At 39.6% G+C, this 18,244-nt stretch overlaps 1 protein-coding gene across 1 annotated transcript in view; it reads left to right on the forward strand.

The window, feature by feature from the left end:
• The first annotated feature begins 3,046 nt into the window (after window positions 1-3,046).
• The window catches only part of PIK3C2B (phosphatidylinositol-4-phosphate 3-kinase catalytic subunit type 2 beta), a 100,083-nt gene continuing 84,885 nt past the window's right edge, over window positions 3,047-18,244 (forward strand). The window contains exon 1 of the mRNA XM_081322261.1: window positions 3,047-3,262. The gene's annotated coding sequence lies outside the window, so the exon portion shown is untranslated. The remainder of the gene's footprint in view (window positions 3,263-18,244) is intronic.

Below are 18,244 nucleotides of genomic sequence, written 5' to 3' on the forward strand. Positions count from 1 at the left end.
ACACTTTCAATTCAACATCAGAGAAAGAAAGGGTCTCAAAAGTTAATTATTATTCAACCATAACCATCAAAGTCAGGTCATCAATCACTCGTGGGAATGACAGCAACTTCAGGTGACCATAGAAGAGATCAGCCAAATGGTTGAATACTGATCATACTTAGTTTCAAACACATAAGGGTCCTTTTTCTCAATGTAACATTACCATTTCATTTTAATTACAGTAATGCATTCCGGGAACAAGTTTCCACAATGATATTGTAGGTGTACAGTTAATACAGTTAATATTAATCCTAATTCTAGTGCTAATTCATGCTTTGGGAATTACTTCTCAGCATGGATTCAGTCAAGATACACTTCCTTTGTCCCTGACGTTTATTTAGAATAGAACAGAATAGAGCTGGAAGGGACCTTGAAGGTCTTCTAGTCCAGCCACCTGCCTACACCGTCTCAGACAGGTGAATGTCCAGTCTCTTCTTAAAAATCACCAGTGATGGAGCGCCCACGATCTCTGAAGGCAAGCTGTCCCACTGGTTGATTGTCCTCACTGTCAGGAAGTTTCTCCTTAGTTCCAGGTTGCTTCTCTGTTTGATCAGTTTCCAACCATTGTTTCTCGTCGTTCCCTCTGGTGCTTTGGTGAACAACCTGGCCCCCTCTGCCTTGTGGCAGCCCCTCAGATACTGGAACACTGCTATCATGTCTTCCCTATTTCTTCTTTTCTTTAGACTAGCCAAACCCAAGTCCCGTAGCCGTTCTTTGTATGTTTTAGTCTCCAGGCCTTTGATCATCTTAGTTTGTTTGTTTTTTAGTTTATTTATTACACTATCTTTATTATTTTATTTTTATGATGGCCAGGAGTGCTCCTTTATTTGAAGGTGCTCTAGATAACATTCTCTTTCAACTCCCAGTTCTTGGGGTACCATATCAGATTTTCTTTAAAAATTAGTTCCTCTTCCCTTTCCGTTTCCCACTCTTGGGTCTCTTTCCCATCCCCTATATTATTTCTCATCCTGAATTCCAAGTAACGTCATTATATTCCTCTTCACAACCTGTTTTCCTTGTTACCTTCTGGGAAGAGGCTCCATGGTATCCGAAGCAGAACATCCAGATTCAGTCACAGCTTTGTTCCATATAGTATTAACCTTGTGAACTCTAAAGCTTCCTCCTTCCGTTACGTATTCAAGATGGACAGTGAATAATATTTATATGTGACTTATATGTAAGGGTGTATGTCTATACATATGCTGTATATGGTATGTTTTAAATGTGTGTTATGTATGTGTACACTTTGAGAGGAAGCAACTAAATTTCATTTTTTTAATGTGTGCCATTGTGACGCGGTGGCTCAGTGGGTTAGGACGCTGAGCTTTTGTCGACCATGGTCGGCAGTTTGGCGGGTCGAATCCCGAGTGCCGCGTAACAGAGTGAGCGCCTGTTACTCGTCCCAGCTTCTGCCAACCTAGTAGTTCGAAAGCAGGTAAAAATGCAAGTAGAAAAATAGGGACCACTACGGTGGGAAGGTAACAGCGTTCCATGCGCCTTTGGCGTCCAGTCATGCCGGCCACATGACCACGGAGACGTCCTCGGACAAGTGCTGGCTCTTCGGCTTTGAAACGGAGATGAGCACCGGCCCCTAGAGTCGGAAACGACTAGCATGCATGTGCGAGGGAACTTTTACCTTTACCTATTGTGCCCACAAGAAAAAAATGACAATAAAGGTTAATCTAATCTAATCTTTGTTGTTTTTCTTTAAAACTTTTTTTATTACGTAGGATGTTAAAAGATCTTCTGTACTTTCATTTCTCCAGAAACCATTTAAGAGAGGAAGGAAGATGTTGTAGGAGTAAGAATGAACCTACACAGATTTTTCAGAAGAAAAAAAAAAGTTGTATTGCTTTGATTTAGTCTTTGATGCAGGTTTCTCCTATTTATCTGATGAAATGATTTTCACAATAGATATTTTAAGGTATCAGAGCACTCTCTCTTGTTTTGTAAGCTAGTACAACTGGTTTTCCATACCTTTATTCTTATTTATTTGATTGGACCTATTCTTCATGTGACATCTGGATCTAATATAATGTCTATTAAAACTTGTGTTCTGGAAACTAAAAATATTTTACTGTTTTGGAAACCAAAAATATGATGCCTAACTGGTTTCATATGATACAAAAGAAGCTGAAAACTAACAGAGATAGCCGGAGCTGGCAGTTAACGCAAAAGGACTGACATGAGGCTGATAACAGTGCAGCATAAAATTGCATCATTTATTTTATTCCCAATTTTTTTTAAAAAAATATTAACAGCTTATAGTTTTCTTGTACAATTGAGCATTCATTTTTTCCCAAGGCGTTTTGCACAAAATGATACGGATTTTGCTCCAAAACTGCAGGCGTTTTCTCGTTTTATGACAAGCTTAAATGAGATGCCTCAGAAGAAGAGAGTACGGCAAAGGGGAAAAAAAAGTCGCGAGCCAACTTTCTCATTTACAGTAATTTTCTGCGTGTTTGAAAAGCCACTAGGAGAAAGAAAACTTCCTGTGGCGTTCGAAACCATCTTCCCAGGGAATAAAGCAGGGGTCTTCAAACTTGGCCCTTTTATGACTTGTGGACTTCAACTCCCAGAATTCCTCAGCCAGCAAAGCTGGCTGAGGAATTCTGGGAGTTGAAGTCCACAAGTCATAAAAGGGCCAAGTTTGAAGACCCCTGGAATAAAGCAAAGGCTTTTTTTTCCCCCAGGCAACCTTAGCGTGTGCCCAGGTTTGTTAAAAATCAACCTCCATCGCCTCGAGGCTGGAATGGGAGGCGGGGTTTGGGTCCTCCAAACTTAAAAGAGACGGAAAACCGAGTTGCTTTTCTGCGTTCCACAAACGCAGCCGGAGCGCCCGAAGTTGGCTCCGGACGGCGGCGAGCTCATCGAGTCGACGCACGAGGTCCCCAGAAGGGGGCGCGTTTCCTCTTCCCTCCCTTTCCCCCTCCATTGTCTCGCTGGTTCGCATCGCCTTTCTCCCCGCCTCGTTCGCTCTGCTCAGAGACGCATTTGCAAGCCCAATGGGTTCATTTCAGCAGCGGCAGCTAACTTTCCGAAACGGCTGATTTTTCCTGCTTGGAATTTTTCATGCCCAGCTGCTGGAGGATTAGCGGATCGTCCGGAGGGCTATCCCGGAATTATCTCCCAGGGGAGCCCGTAAAGACAGAGGCGTTGTGGCAGCGAAAGGCAAGCGGAATTCTCTCGTTCGGCAACTGCTGCAAGAGGATCAGGAAATCAGGTAAGAAAACGACTAGCTGCAGAGGGCAGGGAATGAACTCGGGGGAATGCCTTTGTGAAAGGGGCTGGAGCAGGAAGGCAGTCCTTGCAGCTGATCCACGAGGGTGAAATCCGCACTAGGAAAAACGTGAAAATAAGGGCGGGGAGGGAACTGTTGCAGCCCAGAGTCGTTTAAACCTGGACGAGCAGGTTGTAGACATGGAGGTTGATTCCAGCTTGCTAGTGAATGGCAGAGAGGCGGATCTTGCCCAGTTCCTGGAACAACCTCGTCCTAGCAGCTGCAGAGGTAGATGGGTGTTTTTTGTTTTTTTTAAAAAAATGGTTTTAAAAGGATGTGCTTAGATTTAGAAGTAAAGATCCTCTCCCGAGTTAATGCTTCTACCGCATCCTATCTCAAAGCTAGTGGCTGAGAGTGACGTGGGGAGATAAGATCACAAAAGGGGTGCGGTGAAGAGTAAAAAAACCTAATACTTTGAATGTGGACCGCATTGTTACTCTTCTGCTGAACCTTTTCAAGCTGGTTCAAAGTCCTAATACAATTCACCCTCCCCCTTCCTTAAACAAATATCTGAAGTAGCCTTCTCCAGCCAGCATTCTGGTATCCTCATGAATAGGCTAGACTACAGCCCCCATCATCCACAATTGGGCATCAGAGGGAGGGAGGCTAAAAAGAAATGAAGATGAATTCCTTATATTTGAGGAAGAATGCAAGGTTAGGATTTGGTTCACAGAGTTGTCAGCATATTGTTGGAATTTCCCACCAAAAAAGAGATTCTTTCATAACTATTCCAGGAGTTCTATACATCTGCATTATGAATATTATTAACCCTTAAAGTCTAGTGCGATTTATTAGGATTTTACATTAGTCCTAATTAAAAAGATGAACAGCAGGATAAAATCCTCAATTACAGAGTGAGCACTAATTTTATTTGCAGAAGGAAAACAGGAGCTCTTGACCTTTTTTTTTTTTTTAAAAAAAAATGCCTCTTTGGACCAGACACAGGTTGCTTGTAACTCATTTTCTTTATGCTCTCCAGCCCAGCTTTGTAAAAGTTAAAATAAAAACAGGAATGTGAAACAGGATTTGGAGTTTATAAGTACAAGGCTATGTATTTAACAGGTAGATGAAAAAGAAACCCTGTGGCCTTGATTTAAGCCCATGGACATTATGTCCTTCACAACTATTTCTCTTTAACTGTATGATCTCTTCTTCACTGTAGTGTTAGTAGCCTTGTATTTTAGTACTGCATTATGTCATTACAATGTAACATTGAAGCAGTTCTAGAGATGTATTACTCTTCATTTTAGTGATTACTGAGAAGGTAATCACCTTAGCACAAATAGTTGCTTTAGGTGTTTTTTTTAATCTATTGGCTTAAAAGCCAAAAAAAAAAAAATTAAATTCTGATTATATGTTACAATGCTTTCCTACTTCCTAAGCTTTACGCCATCTTTCCTTCAAGCATACAAATAATCTCATCACATGTAATAAATGTATTTATTAGCCCCAAAGGCATAATACAATCCTCTAGGCAATGTAAATAAAAACTATACTATTCAACAAAGACAATTCTAGGATTCCTCTAATTGGTGGTAATGACATGCGACAGAGGGAGAAAGAGAAGAGCCCTGGGAAGTTTTGCTATTGATTTCCACCAATCTTTAGAAGAGGCCAGTCTCTTTATTATATAGGTTCCCCCCCCCAATTTTAAGGCCAACTTAGAAGAGTTTTATCTGCAGTGAAATCTGCTTGGTGATGAAGAATGCTGCCCCTCCCCAACTGATAGAGCTGTACGGGTCAGGGCTCACAGCTACATTGCCATGGATTTTTAGCAAACAAAAGACATAACATGACTGGATCAAGCTGAACAGTTCCATTTATTTCAAGGAGAAGTAGCAAGCATTTGGCTTAGAATAGCAATGGATTTTAAATCCATCCAAAACTTCATGTGAGTCTTTTGCCAATCTGATACTCTCCGGTGTCTTGGACCAACTACACCTGGTTCAGTCAGCATGAGTCTATGAAGTACATGACTGTTGGGTACGCAAAGACTGCCATATTTATCAGCCAGTATGCTGTCATCTAAGGCAGTGGCCCCCAGCCTTATAGGCACAAGGGACTGGTGCTGTGGAGAAAGGTTTTTCCGTGGACCAGAGGGGGTGTGGTTTTGCATACTGCCTGCATCCCACGAATGGGTCGTGTTTCTGAGGCCCAGTTTCTGGTATGCCATGGACCGGTGCTGATCCATGGACCAGAAGTTGGGAACCCCTGATCTAGTGGTTCAGATAGGAAGATTATTTTTTCTCCCCCCCCCCATTAAACACCTGTTGTTTAGGTAGTAGAAGCGAATCTACTAAGTTGGAGGAAGTGAAAATTGATGCAGATATAAATGCTGAAAATTCGCCTCCCCAGACTGGGGGGTGGTATGGGGCTTGTTGCTATATCATTTGCCCTTTTTTGTCGTTCTTAAACAGGAATTCTCTTTCACTTTTCTCTCCTCTGTCTAGTTATCTTTTCCTCTAGTTTATCCAGATCTGTTCTTTCCTTCTGCCATCTGCATCCTGATTCCCCCTTCCCCCCTTTTTTTTCTATTTCTGTTGGCAGTGGAAGGGGCCTATATGTGTGTGTGTGTGTGTGTGTGTGTGTGTGTGCTTCTGTTTGTGTGGACAGACTGGTTCGTTTATAGAGGCAGAAGATCAATTTAATGAATGGATTATCTTATTTTACAGGCATTGAATGTTATTTAATCATTAATTTAATCAATATCTATTTTACCTTGGAGTTTCCCTTTGTGGAGATAGGTGTGCAAGGATGCACATTCCCACATACATATCCAAGTACATACAGTTCCTTTGCCAGAGGGAAGGAATCTTAAGGATTGATTTCAGCTGCATCTGGCAACACCCAGGTTCTCTACAAGGGAAATCTGGCATTGCATAAAATTTCTGGAGGAATGTATTATTTGATGTTTCTGCTTAATGATTCTTATGGGTGGATGAGTAGAGGGAATTGTTTTAATTTCAGGATTATCTTCCTTTTGGGTAAAGGTGAAATATTGTTAGACATTTTAAGATTTACAGTAGGCAATCAATATGATAGGCTTGTCAGCTACTCCATAGCACAGCTTGTCCATTCATTGCATGCAAGATAGTAGTTGCTTTGCATGCCACAAAAATTCCAGTTTTGGGGCTTCTGCAGAAATGGCTGGGAAAGACAGAAGCCTGGAAGGTCATTACTACCAGTGTAGAGCTGATTCCACAAGCTTGCTAGTCAATCTGTTTTTAAACATTAAAAGTGTAACTAGGAGCAGGTGTGGTAGTGAATATTTGCTGGTGGCTGCCTACTCTAGAAATATCCAAAGAAGAATTTTTGTATACAAGAGTATTAGAATAATAGCCTGGATTCTACCCTTGGAGAAGGATTTCTGTTAATGGCAGTGTTTAAATGGATAATGCTGTACTAGGCAGAATTGACTGCAGCACTTTGATGTATTTTTATTCAGTAGGAATCCCTGAACAGACATGGAGTACCATGTTAATTATTGGAAAGGGATGGTCTGTGCCACCTAAAATATTATGAATGAATGATTCTGTTATTGGACAGAAGTTTGTTCCTGGAGGCACTGTTTGAACAATGTTGCACCTATAAAGAGGAACACTTTTGTTTTCTTTTATACTGAGATAAAGGGAACAGACACCTTGCAAAAAAGCTGATATATTAGTTTTGTGCTGATACATTCAAGAAAGACCGTTCCAAGTTAAATACCGGCTGCTTCGACTGGGAACTAACTCAAAGAAGAGCTTTTGTGCGCTCTCTCTCTCTCTCTCTCTCTCTCTCTCTCTCTCTCTCTCTCTCTCTCTCTCTCTGTGTGTGTGTGTGTGTGTGTGTGTTTTTGTGTGTATGCATATGCAGCACAGCTTCCTCCAACATGATGCTGTCCAGAATATTTAGATGTGAAATACCCATCAGCTTTAGGCAACATAGCAAATGATCTAGTATTATGGCAGATGTGGAGTCAAGCATTTGAAAGGCTATTTAAGTTGTTCTGAGGAAAACAGCTGTTTATGGGCTCAACAAGACATAATTTTGCCTTTGTATTTTTTTTTCTTCTGTTCACCAGCTACAGAATGAACCTAAATTGTTAGGCTTTCCTTATCTGGCCAGGGATGATGGAGAATACAAGTGCTGTTTGTTCATGTGATCTGTTCCATAGGTACAGGGAAGAAGGTTAATCACTTTCTCCACAGCTTCTCTAAGAACTCTGACAAAACAGCTGCAAGTCATAATAAGACTGGTTGGTGAGGACAATTGTGTTAGATGAACTGGAGATAATTTGCTTGGGTGAAATGGCTGCTGGTCATGTGCAAAAGTCTGGCCTGTGAAAAGACCAGTTGGGGATGAGAACAATATCAAGCATAAAAATTAATTAATTACATAAGAAATTGCTTATTACAGCCATAAGGCCAGAAGCAATTACTTAATGTTTTAGATATGCCAATAATTTAGCTAATTAAAAGTATTTGTGTTTATAATTAAATTTGAAGACACGTTCCTCTATTTTTAATGCTTAGGATATATTTCTGCATCACTGCAGTCTCAACTACTCCTGTAATTTGTACTAATGTGCTATTTTACATTTATATGTATGCAAATACACTTGTCCTTTGGCTCATCATAGTACTCAACTAGATTTTCAAGGTTCCTTAGCAGGTGAAGCATACTGTGTCCATCTGGAAAGAAATGCCAATTATTTTGATGTTTATACACTGAGGAGTAATCAGGATTTGGCTGTGACTGTCATTACAGAGCAGTTGGAAATGTTGATCCTGTGCAAAACTGGCCCCCTTTGTGTCTTTGCCCGAGAGATGCAGCTAACTGTTTCCGCAGTGCAAATTGTCATGCGTGTCTGATTTGGGCCGAAATCTCTGCATAGAAAATGAAAGCTGTGCAGAATTTAATTCTGAGAAGTCATAGAGTGACCCAGCAGTGAAGCTCACATTTGCTTAGCTTAGGAGTGCAACTGACATGAATGAGTTGACTCTGGCAAATCTTTCAAGAGGTTGTATGATACCAAGAATTTTTAAAATTGTTTTTGCAAGAGATGAGAAATGCTGCAGGAGATGCTATGTACCCTCTAAAACTTTCTATTTAATTTTATAATACAGAAAATACTAGAACAGAGCTTTTCAATTTTTTCACCCATTGTACCACTTTTAAGATATGGCAACATCCGAGTACCACCAGTCGCCCAGCAAGGTGTCAAAAACTTGATGGCAAAAAAAGGAAAAAAGTGATGAAGTACAGGTAGTCCTCGACTTACAACAGTTTGCTTAATGACTGTTCAAAGTTGCAATGGCACTGAAAAAAGTGCCCCCCAAGCCACAGCCAAGCAAGACACCTGCCTGCTTGCCCAGCGGTGCTCTTCCTCCTGTCCGTGGTTTTCATTGTTGTGAGCATTTCTGTTGAGGATTGGGAGCGGGGGTGGGGTGGGGGTGTTTGGTTTTTATTCCCCACCCCCTGCTGGGTGGTTACAGCAGGTTCTGGTCACTTCACATGACTCTGTGACACTATGACTGTCATAAATGTGAATCATTTGCCAAGCATCTGAATGTAAATCACAAGACCCTGGAGATGCTGCAACATTCCAGCTGATCGGTGCTTCGTCTGGGCTCAGAAGCGCCAGAATCAGCGCTGAGCTACAGCTGGAGCCTGGTGCTAATCCTGGTGCTTCTGCTGAGCCCTGACAGCCCCAAAGAAGCGCTGATCCTGGCGCTTCCGCTGAACCCTGACAGCCCTGCAGCTCCAGCCATCTCTCGCTCAGGCTTGTGCAGTGCTGCCACCGGTTCAGCTCATTCCCCTCCCCCGCTAGTTTTCTAGGATGGTCGCGTATCACCTGCCAAGTGCCGGTGTACCACAGGTGGTACCCGTACCACTGGTTGAAAAGCCCTGTACTAGAATATGGGGTCAAACATTCAACATACATGGTGAATGAATTAGAACAAATGAAAATAACTTCTTACCTACAAATAGTCTATCTTTTGAATTCACGGCCACAGTACATAGCAATGGTCCCTAGCATGGCCTTAATGGTTAATGGGAGAAAAGACAAATTTGTGGGAGATAAGGCAACACTGGATATTTCAGTAGTTTTGTTTTCTATATAGTTCTTCCACTTGCAGGCTTCTTTAAACTAGCTGCTGAGGTTATGAGCTTGAGGATGCTCTTGTACTTGTGCCTTGCATATGGGCTTTACGTTGTCATTTGATCCAATCCAATCCAGGTTTTCTAATATTTTTATAAGATTAAAATAATGCAATGCAAAATATATTACCTTAATTAATTCTAAGAATTAGCTTATTAAGCTAATGAAGCTTAATATGTTGCCTGTTTAGCCCTAGAGCAGGCATGTCAAACTGCTGGGCCACGGGCCGGATGCATCATACTGAACCTGCGTGCACCCCATTGCTGGCAATGGGGAAAAAGTCGCGATACATCGCGCAACATTATCTGACGTCGCGGGTTTGACGTGCCTGCCCTAGAGTATAGTATGGCATTGTTCTGATGGTGCATAAATAATGTTGTTAAACTCCCTGATTGAGAAGTATTTTAAAAGAGGTATTCTGATGTTAATTCCAAACAGATATATTTCTAGATTTGCAAAAATATAATTAGGCATCTAACTCTGAAAGCAAAAAGAAGAAAATGGCTGCATCTCCATCTGTTGTCAATGCAAAAACATCCGATGGTACGAGCGTTGACATATGTTCTGTTAGGAAGGATGGGCAGGCTGTGTGATAGTTACTTTAAATCAATTACTTTGTAATGTTTTCTTACAAAGCAGTGTAATTACTTAAGCATATTTGGATATCCCAGTATGAACCAGATACTTTAGATGCCTCAAAGAAGGCAAAGCTGCTGAAAATAAGCTGGTTTTGAAATTATATCAGACACTGAAAAATGTTTTCAAAATTGAAATTACTGATATTTACGACTTATGGAACAATTAGAATATCTAGGAGTAGAATATCAGTGGATCCAAGGTTGCTTTTTTGAACTTGAAGTTGAAATTAATCCAACAGAAAATTTTATTCCAAGTCTATTGGTCTTTCTATTTTTTTCTTTTTGTTTGCTTTGCTGTTATAATTTCATAATTGATTTGTTGGATATTACTATTTTTATGTATCCTTTTTCCATATCTATCTTTTAAAAATTGCAATTAAAATTATTAAATAAGCCTTAACAAAATCAAAACACTCAGGAATTTCCTTTTTGGGGGGCTAGAATCTTGTTTAGTCTTAGTGCTGCTCTGATTTCATAATTTTGGGAATCAGGTGGTTTTGTACCTCCCTACATCCTCCCTCACAGTGGCTGCAAGTGATCTTCATGCTTGGCAGTTCGTGCTGCCAGTGGGGAGAGGGGGAGTGGAGAATGGGGAACAGGCTTGACTGTGAATTCCCACAGACTTCAGTACAATCTTTCTGCTTGACTTCCCATGTCTGTCTCCTGAGCAGAGCAGGTGGTGCTCAGCTGCTATAAATACAAGAGATTCTGGCCTCAGGCTGTTCACATTTGGGCTGCTGTAGCACACAACTATTCAGACACATGTGCCTTCTACCAGATGGGTTATAACCCTCCCCCCACCACCACCACTCACTTTTAAAGGGCTTCCTTTCATGTGGTTTCCTGCAGTTATAAGCCAAAATGGGGCAGGGAGGGGAACCAGAGAGCTACAGAGGACAGGCGTCTGAATTTGCTGCTACTTCTGTAGAGGATCTTTTTTTTTCTACATTATCTTAGCATCCTAAGATAAGACATTGCATGCCTGCATTGGATATTAGATGGTCAGCTATTTTTTTTTAAAAAAATAAATAAAATAATGCTGCTGAACTTTCTGGGCAATTGGCCTAGATTCACAGCAGATCAAAAAGCTTATCAAAAGACAGAATTCAATACATTTGGAGGTCTGAGGTACCTGTGCTTCTGAAATAGACTGCTTATGTATGTATTTAAATAAAGAATTTCTGTAACAAATGTTAAACAGCTCCCATAATGGCGAATGGGGCACACAGTGAGGCTCTTCTGAGGTCTGCAAGATCCCAAAATAAAATATTTTTAAAAATAACAAGATCACAACCATTGCATAAACATGGTGCAGCAGCAGAGGAAATATTTTCTCATTCCCATCAGCCATTATTCAGAACTGAATAATTCTGATTCCATTTCTTCCCTTTTGTAATTTTCACGTTTTCCACATTGTGTAGAGCAAATTCAGTGTCAGTACCTTTAAAATATCTTGGATGTATTTTTTTAATGGTTTTGTAAAAAAAAAAAGGATCCATCTGAGTATGATTTATTGATCTCATTTACATTTATTTTAGACAAAGTTTTGCCTATTCTCAAGCCATTTGATTCCTCAGAATACTATATATGCAGGGATTTTTGTTAGATCCACAGAGTTGGCATGGCTTGTAGCAGGTATGAATGAATTTGCAAGCATAGAAACAAACATTATTTTATTCCAGAAGGGGATAACTGTCTAGGCAGCATAGCACTCAATGGGCAAAAGCTTTGTGCTGCATGGGAAGATTCTGCTGTGTCCCCCCCTCCCCCCGATTTAAATTGCTCTTAAATCAGAAGAAAAGTAATTTTATGGGATGTTATCCTCTGATCTACAAAGGAAGACTGCATTACTCTGTAATGGGGATTGATCTTGATCAAGGTGTATGCCTTGTGGAATTCTTGCCTTGAGTCCCAATGTCCCCTTCATTTTTATAGGATGATCATGCAAAGTGTACAGTACATGGCCCCAAACCATGCTTCTTGCTTAAAATCACTATTTACAAAGCATAATTATCCGTAGATGTACAGTACACTTGGTGATGACCATGCATTGTTTGTGTTGGAGATGTAAATTGTTTCCTTCTAGTTTTATTTGCTTATTCATTTATTTGTATCCCACCTTTATTACTTTTACAATTAGCTTAAGACGGCAACACATCTTCCTCCTCCTCTTTAGTTCCTCCTTCCAGTTACACTGGAATTGGACATACCCCCATCCTAGAGATTTCAATCACTAGTTAATTTGTCCCTGTGACAATGTCTTCCTGAAAATTCTATCCTCTATAGGAATTATTTAAGGGTTCTATTAAAAAACCCTTATAACACACAGTATGTTCATATGTTACAAATATCCTCTAATGTGATTTAGCTCCATTTTGCCTTAACAGTTGTACAAACATAAATTATAGTTTATTATTTTGGCTTATTTGGTAAATCATGATTAACCATTCCGTGACTTAAGATGATAAAGGTACCAAAATGTCAGTTTGTGGTTTGTGTCTCTAAATTGCTGCTATCTCTTCAATGTGTTTAGATATAATGTGTGATGAAGAGACAGACCTTTTATTAATTACAATACAGTTAGACTGCATGTTTTCCAATACATTCCTTAAGAATATGAAGCTCTTGCCTTAGTTTAAATCCTATTATAAGCCAATTAGGAGTTTAGATTATCCTCCAAGGGTAAGCATCCTCATTCATTTGGTCATTATGATTTTTCTATTCTAATGACTGGTGCTTTTTTAATAAACAAGTACTATGGATTTGTCTCGCCTAGATGCTGAACCCAGACAAGCTTAGCTGGATGTTGCTACTTGCTAAAACTTACCGTATACATACAATTCAGAATCCCTAAGAAGGGAATGGCTACCAACTAGGTAGTAGCATCTGGCTAAACTTGACTGATTTAGAAAAGTCAAGCAGAGTCAGGCTTGGGGGGTTGTCGAATGGGACCTCATCAGGAAATCCTAGAGCTGTAAATTACATAAAAAGTAAAAAAAAACAGCCTGAGAAGAACCATTCCATATGGCTTCCCAGAAAACCACATGAATCTGTCCATGAATTATTGAGACCCGTGTTCACCTTGGAGGGAACTTTATCTCTAATTGTTATGAACTTGCAATTCAACCTGAAGAATACTGTCACAGGCAAAATTACTCCTTATAACCTTAGTAATTGTTAATTTAAATATTCATTTCCCAGATTCTAATGAGATGGCTTTCAACAAGAAGTGGAGGATCATTATCAATCCTAAAAAAGGACCTAGCTATTGATGAAATCCAAAAATTGCTCCTAATATCATGCTTGCTAAAATAAAAGGCAATTGTCATTGGCCCACGTTTTTCTGAAAATGACTAGAATATAGTGTGCTCTATAAATTATAGTTAGGGTTAGGTTAGTGTTTATCTCACACACACACACACAGAGAGAGAGAGAGAGAGAGAGAGAGAGAGAGAGAGAGAGAGAGAGAGAGAGAAGGTTCTCATTTATATGAATATTTTAAGAGAGAGAGAGAAGGTTCTCATTTATATGAATATTTTGACCTGACAGATAAATTCTGAATGAGTGAAAGGATGCAGGTGCTTGCATTCCCTCTTTGTATTGTTCCAATTATGAGACAATATATTAGAAAATGGAAAGGACTACCTACTTAGTTATTTTCAATTTTGTATTTCCCTTTTTCAATAGCTTTTCAAAAAGGGGTTAAAACATATAAGATGGCTGATGTAGAACAGACAAGCAATATTGACTCTTCTAGGAAATGAGGCTGTTGTTTTTTATGAAGTCAGAGAAATGGTCCATTTACTTCTGTGTGGCCTACGCTGACTAGCTCTGACTTAAATATGCAAGTAAAGCACATGCTCTGCCATTGAACTATATCCCCCCCATCCAATGAAATAACTGTTTTGTTAATAAGATTTATATTCACCCTTATCCAGAAACCGCACTCACCAGAATGTCTTTTCACATGCTTTTTGGAGATGGAACCAAGACTGAAGTGGTAATGTGTCATCGATTTGTTAAGTGTGGAGCAAGCAGGCCTCCCCAAGAGAATATACTAATTAAAAACAGGAAGGCAAAACAATCTTCCCTTGGAGCTGATTTCCTGGTCTAGTCTACCTAGTGGGATTGATACCAGTCTTAAAATAGGTCGAACTGGGGAGTTCTTAATCCTTCTATCTAGGACCTTGCTACTAAGCCCAACTTTAGAAATGTATTTATTTAGCATATGGTAAGCCCAGCTTTAGGGACGCGGTGGCTCAGTGGGTTAGGACGCTGAGCTTGTCGATCAGAAGGTCGGCAGTTTGGCGGGTCAAATCCCGAGTGCCGCATAACAGAGTGAGCGCCTGTTACTCGTCCCAGCTTCTGCCAACCTAGCAGTTCGAAAGCACGTAAAAATGCAAGTAGAAGAATAGGGACCACTCCGGTGGGAAGGTAACAGCGTTCCGTGCGCCTTTGGCGTGTAGTCATGCCGGCCACATGACCACGGAGACATCCTCGGACAAGCGCTGGCTCTTCGGCTTTGAAACGGAGATGAGCACCGGCCCCTAGAGTCGGAAACGACTAGCACGCATGTGCAGGGGAACCTTTACCTTTACCTTTAAGCCCAGCTTTAGGAAAATAGATAGAAAGGTACCTTAGATCTTACTGTATAAAGTCCAGAAATACCAAACTTAACAAGTGTTATGCCAATCCTGAAACGCAGGGAGTATACATGGATTCTTACACAAAGTGATTTTAATGAGAAATTCCTTTTTAAAACTAAAAAAGAAAAACCCAATAAGGCCAACCATCATATCAAAAGGATATTTGAACAGTAGTTTTTACCTTGTTTTTCATTATTTACATACTGTAGGTGCCCAGTGATTTGTTTATTTATTTTATTTTTTATTTTAATTCCATTTATATCCCGCCCTTCTCCGAAGACTCAGGGCGGCTTACAAGCTTAGCAGTTAATATATTTTTAAAGTGTTAGGTCATCTGTGCCCTGTATTTGTTCCTATTTTCCCTTGCTTGGTCAGGGTGGATCTTGCTTAGTCAGTCTGCTTGTGAGGTGCCATATGGTTTCAGAGTGACTCACCAGATGGGTGGCTTTTTCACCATCTCAGTTAAGATATTTAGTTGCACTACCGTAGATACTTGTGCTCTTTGTACACTGTAGCTTTACTACATCTGGTAGTTGGAGTAGTCCTTTTCTCCTTGAAGCTGAGGCATTTATTGGAATAAGCTGAGAACAGTTTCTAGGCAGTTCCTATAGAAGTACATGGTTTTGGAGGATATGCATGGCAACTAAATTTCTAACCTGGAATGTTAATGGATTAAATTCACCGCAGAAGAGGAAGAAAGTTTTTCAATACTTAAAACAATTTAAGATAGATGTTATATGTTTGCAAGAAACGCATATTAGAGTTTTGGATCAAAAGTATTTATTGAACTCGAGACTGGGTACGCAATTTGTTGCCTCTGCAGAGAATAAGAAAAATGGAGTGGTTGTTTATGTTAAAAGTGCCTTAACAGCAGACTTAATTGAAGCAGATAAGCATGGACGATATGTTATGATTGAGCTGTTGTTAGAAGGTAAAAAGACGCTTTTAGTTGGATTATATGCACCTAACCAACAACAAGCTGATTTTTTTAGCTTACTTCACACAAAGATTACCCAGTTGGATTATAAATCTTTTATTTTTATGGGAGATTGGAATGGTGTTTTGGATGTACAGCTGGATAAGGCTGGAGTTTTTAAGCGCATTCCAAGTCATGCAAGACTGCCTAAATCCTTTTTTGAAATGAAGGATGACTTGGAATTACGAGATATTTGGCGTGAGAGACACTTCCAAGAGAAGGATTATACCTTTTATTCTGACAGACACCAATCTTTTTCAAGGATTGATTTTATTTTGTTGACTAATGACTTTTTTCTGAGATCTAAAAAGGTGAAGATTTGTGCGAGAATTATCTCTGACCACAGCCCAGTTTGGTTGGAGATTGATGAGGAGAAGAGAGACAGACGCTCGTGGCGTGTAAATGAGAATTTGTTTAGAAATCAGAAAAATGTGGAAGAATGTAAACAGCGGATGAAGGATTTTTTTGAGATTAATATGAATAAGGGTACTTCTATGGACATGGTTTGGGATGCTAGCAAGGCCTATATGAGAGGGGTGTTGATATATATGAACAATAGACATAGACGTGCAGTGGAAATTAGAAGGAAACAACTGGAGAATGAAATAAAGGAAAAAGAAAAGGCTTTGATTTTGAATCCAGAGGATGTGAAGATTAAGGAGGCTATTAGATTGCTAAGAGGACAATTTGATAAATTAATGGCAGATCAAGTGGCAACTAATCTGCGGTTTGCTAGGCATAATACTTTTTGCAACGCTAATAAACCAGGCAGATGGTTAGCTTATAGACTGAGAAAAAAGCAAAGGGCCTCTAATATGGATAAGATTGAATATAAAGGAAGGGTTGTGTTTCAACAGAATCTTATTAAGGATGCTTTTCTGGATTTTTATTCGAAATTATATACTAAGGAGGAAATTAATATAAAAGATATTGATATATATTTGGAGAATGCTAGCATCCCGGTTCTTACGCAAGTACAAAAAGAGGGGATTAATCAACTGATTACAGAAGAGGAAATTTTTACAGCTATTAAGGAACTGAAGGTGGATAAAGCACCAGGCACTGATGGCTTGACTGCGGCCTATTATAAAAACTTGCAATTAGAGATGATAAAACCGTTAAAGGAACTGTTCCAGACAATCCAGAGGGGGGGAGAGGTGCCCCCGTCTTGGAGAACAGCTTTTATTTCTTTGATTCCGAAGGAAGACCAGGATGCTACTCAAGTTAAAAATTATAGACCGATATCGCTTTTAAATACAGACTATAAGATATTTGCTAAGGTCTTGGCTAATAGACTGATGAGGGTCCTGCAACAGGTGATTCACGGGGACCAAACGGGGTTTATTAGTGGTAGGCAAATGAAAAATAATGTGAGACATATAGTTGATGTGTTAGAGTTTTTGGAAAGGCACAACCAGATCTCTGCAGCGCTAATCTTTTTAGATGCTGAAAAGGCTTTTGATCAATTGAATTGGCAATTTTTGTTGAAAGTCTTAGATAAAATGGATTTTGGCGAAAATTTTTTGCAGCCGATTAGGGCATTATATCAAAAACAAACTGCCCGAATCATAGTTAATAATAGCTTGACAGCAGTATGTAATATTGAGAAGGGCACAAGGCAAGGGTGTCCGTTATCGCCCTTGTTATTTGTGTTAACATTGGAGATACTATTGACCAAGATTCGGAATTCAGAAAAAATTAAGGGAATTCAAGTTGGAGATCAGGACTATAGATTGAGAGCATTTGCCGATGATCTGGTTGTTACAGTGACCCAGCCAGAGAACTCTGTTGTGGACCTGATGGAGATAATAACACAATATGGCAAAGTTTCTGGATTTAAAGTAAATATACAGAAAACTAAAATTTTGGCTAGAAATATGACAGTTTCACAGAAGGCTCTCTTAGAAGGATTAACTGGATTTGAGATTGTTAAAAGGGTTAAATATCTGGGGGTGATTTTGTCGCCCTCTAATACAAAGCTATATAAAAATAACTATGAAAAATTATGGGGAAAAATTCAAAAAGAATTGGAGAGTTGGCAAAAATTGCAATTGTCTTTGTTGGGACGGATTGCAGCAGTGAAAATGAATGTCCTGCCCAAATTTTTATTTTTATTTCAAATGATACCGATTCTTAAGAAAGATTCTAATTTGGAGGAATGGCAGCGTGGTATCAATAAATTTGTCTGGGCAGGGAAAAAGCCACGAGTTAAACTTAAGATTATGCAGGATACTCGTGAGAGAGGTGGCCTTAAGCTGCCCAATTTGAAATTATATTATGAAGCTGCTGCATTAGTAGGAATAAGCGATTGGATTAATTTGACGCAATTGAGGTTATTAAATCTTGAGGGCCATGATCTGTTGTTTGGCTGGCATGCATATTTGTTGTATGATAAGAAGGTAGATATTGTGTTCAGGATGCATATTTTAAGACAGGCATTGCTGAGAGTTTGGAAGAAGTATAGACATAAGTTAAGCAGCAAGATACCATTGTGGGCAATTCCAAAACACGCAATAGAAA

This window comes from Vipera berus (genome assembly GCF_964194415.1).
Source record: "Vipera berus genome assembly, chromosome: 3".
Classification (NCBI taxonomy): domain Eukaryota; kingdom Metazoa; phylum Chordata; class Lepidosauria; order Squamata; family Viperidae; genus Vipera; species Vipera berus.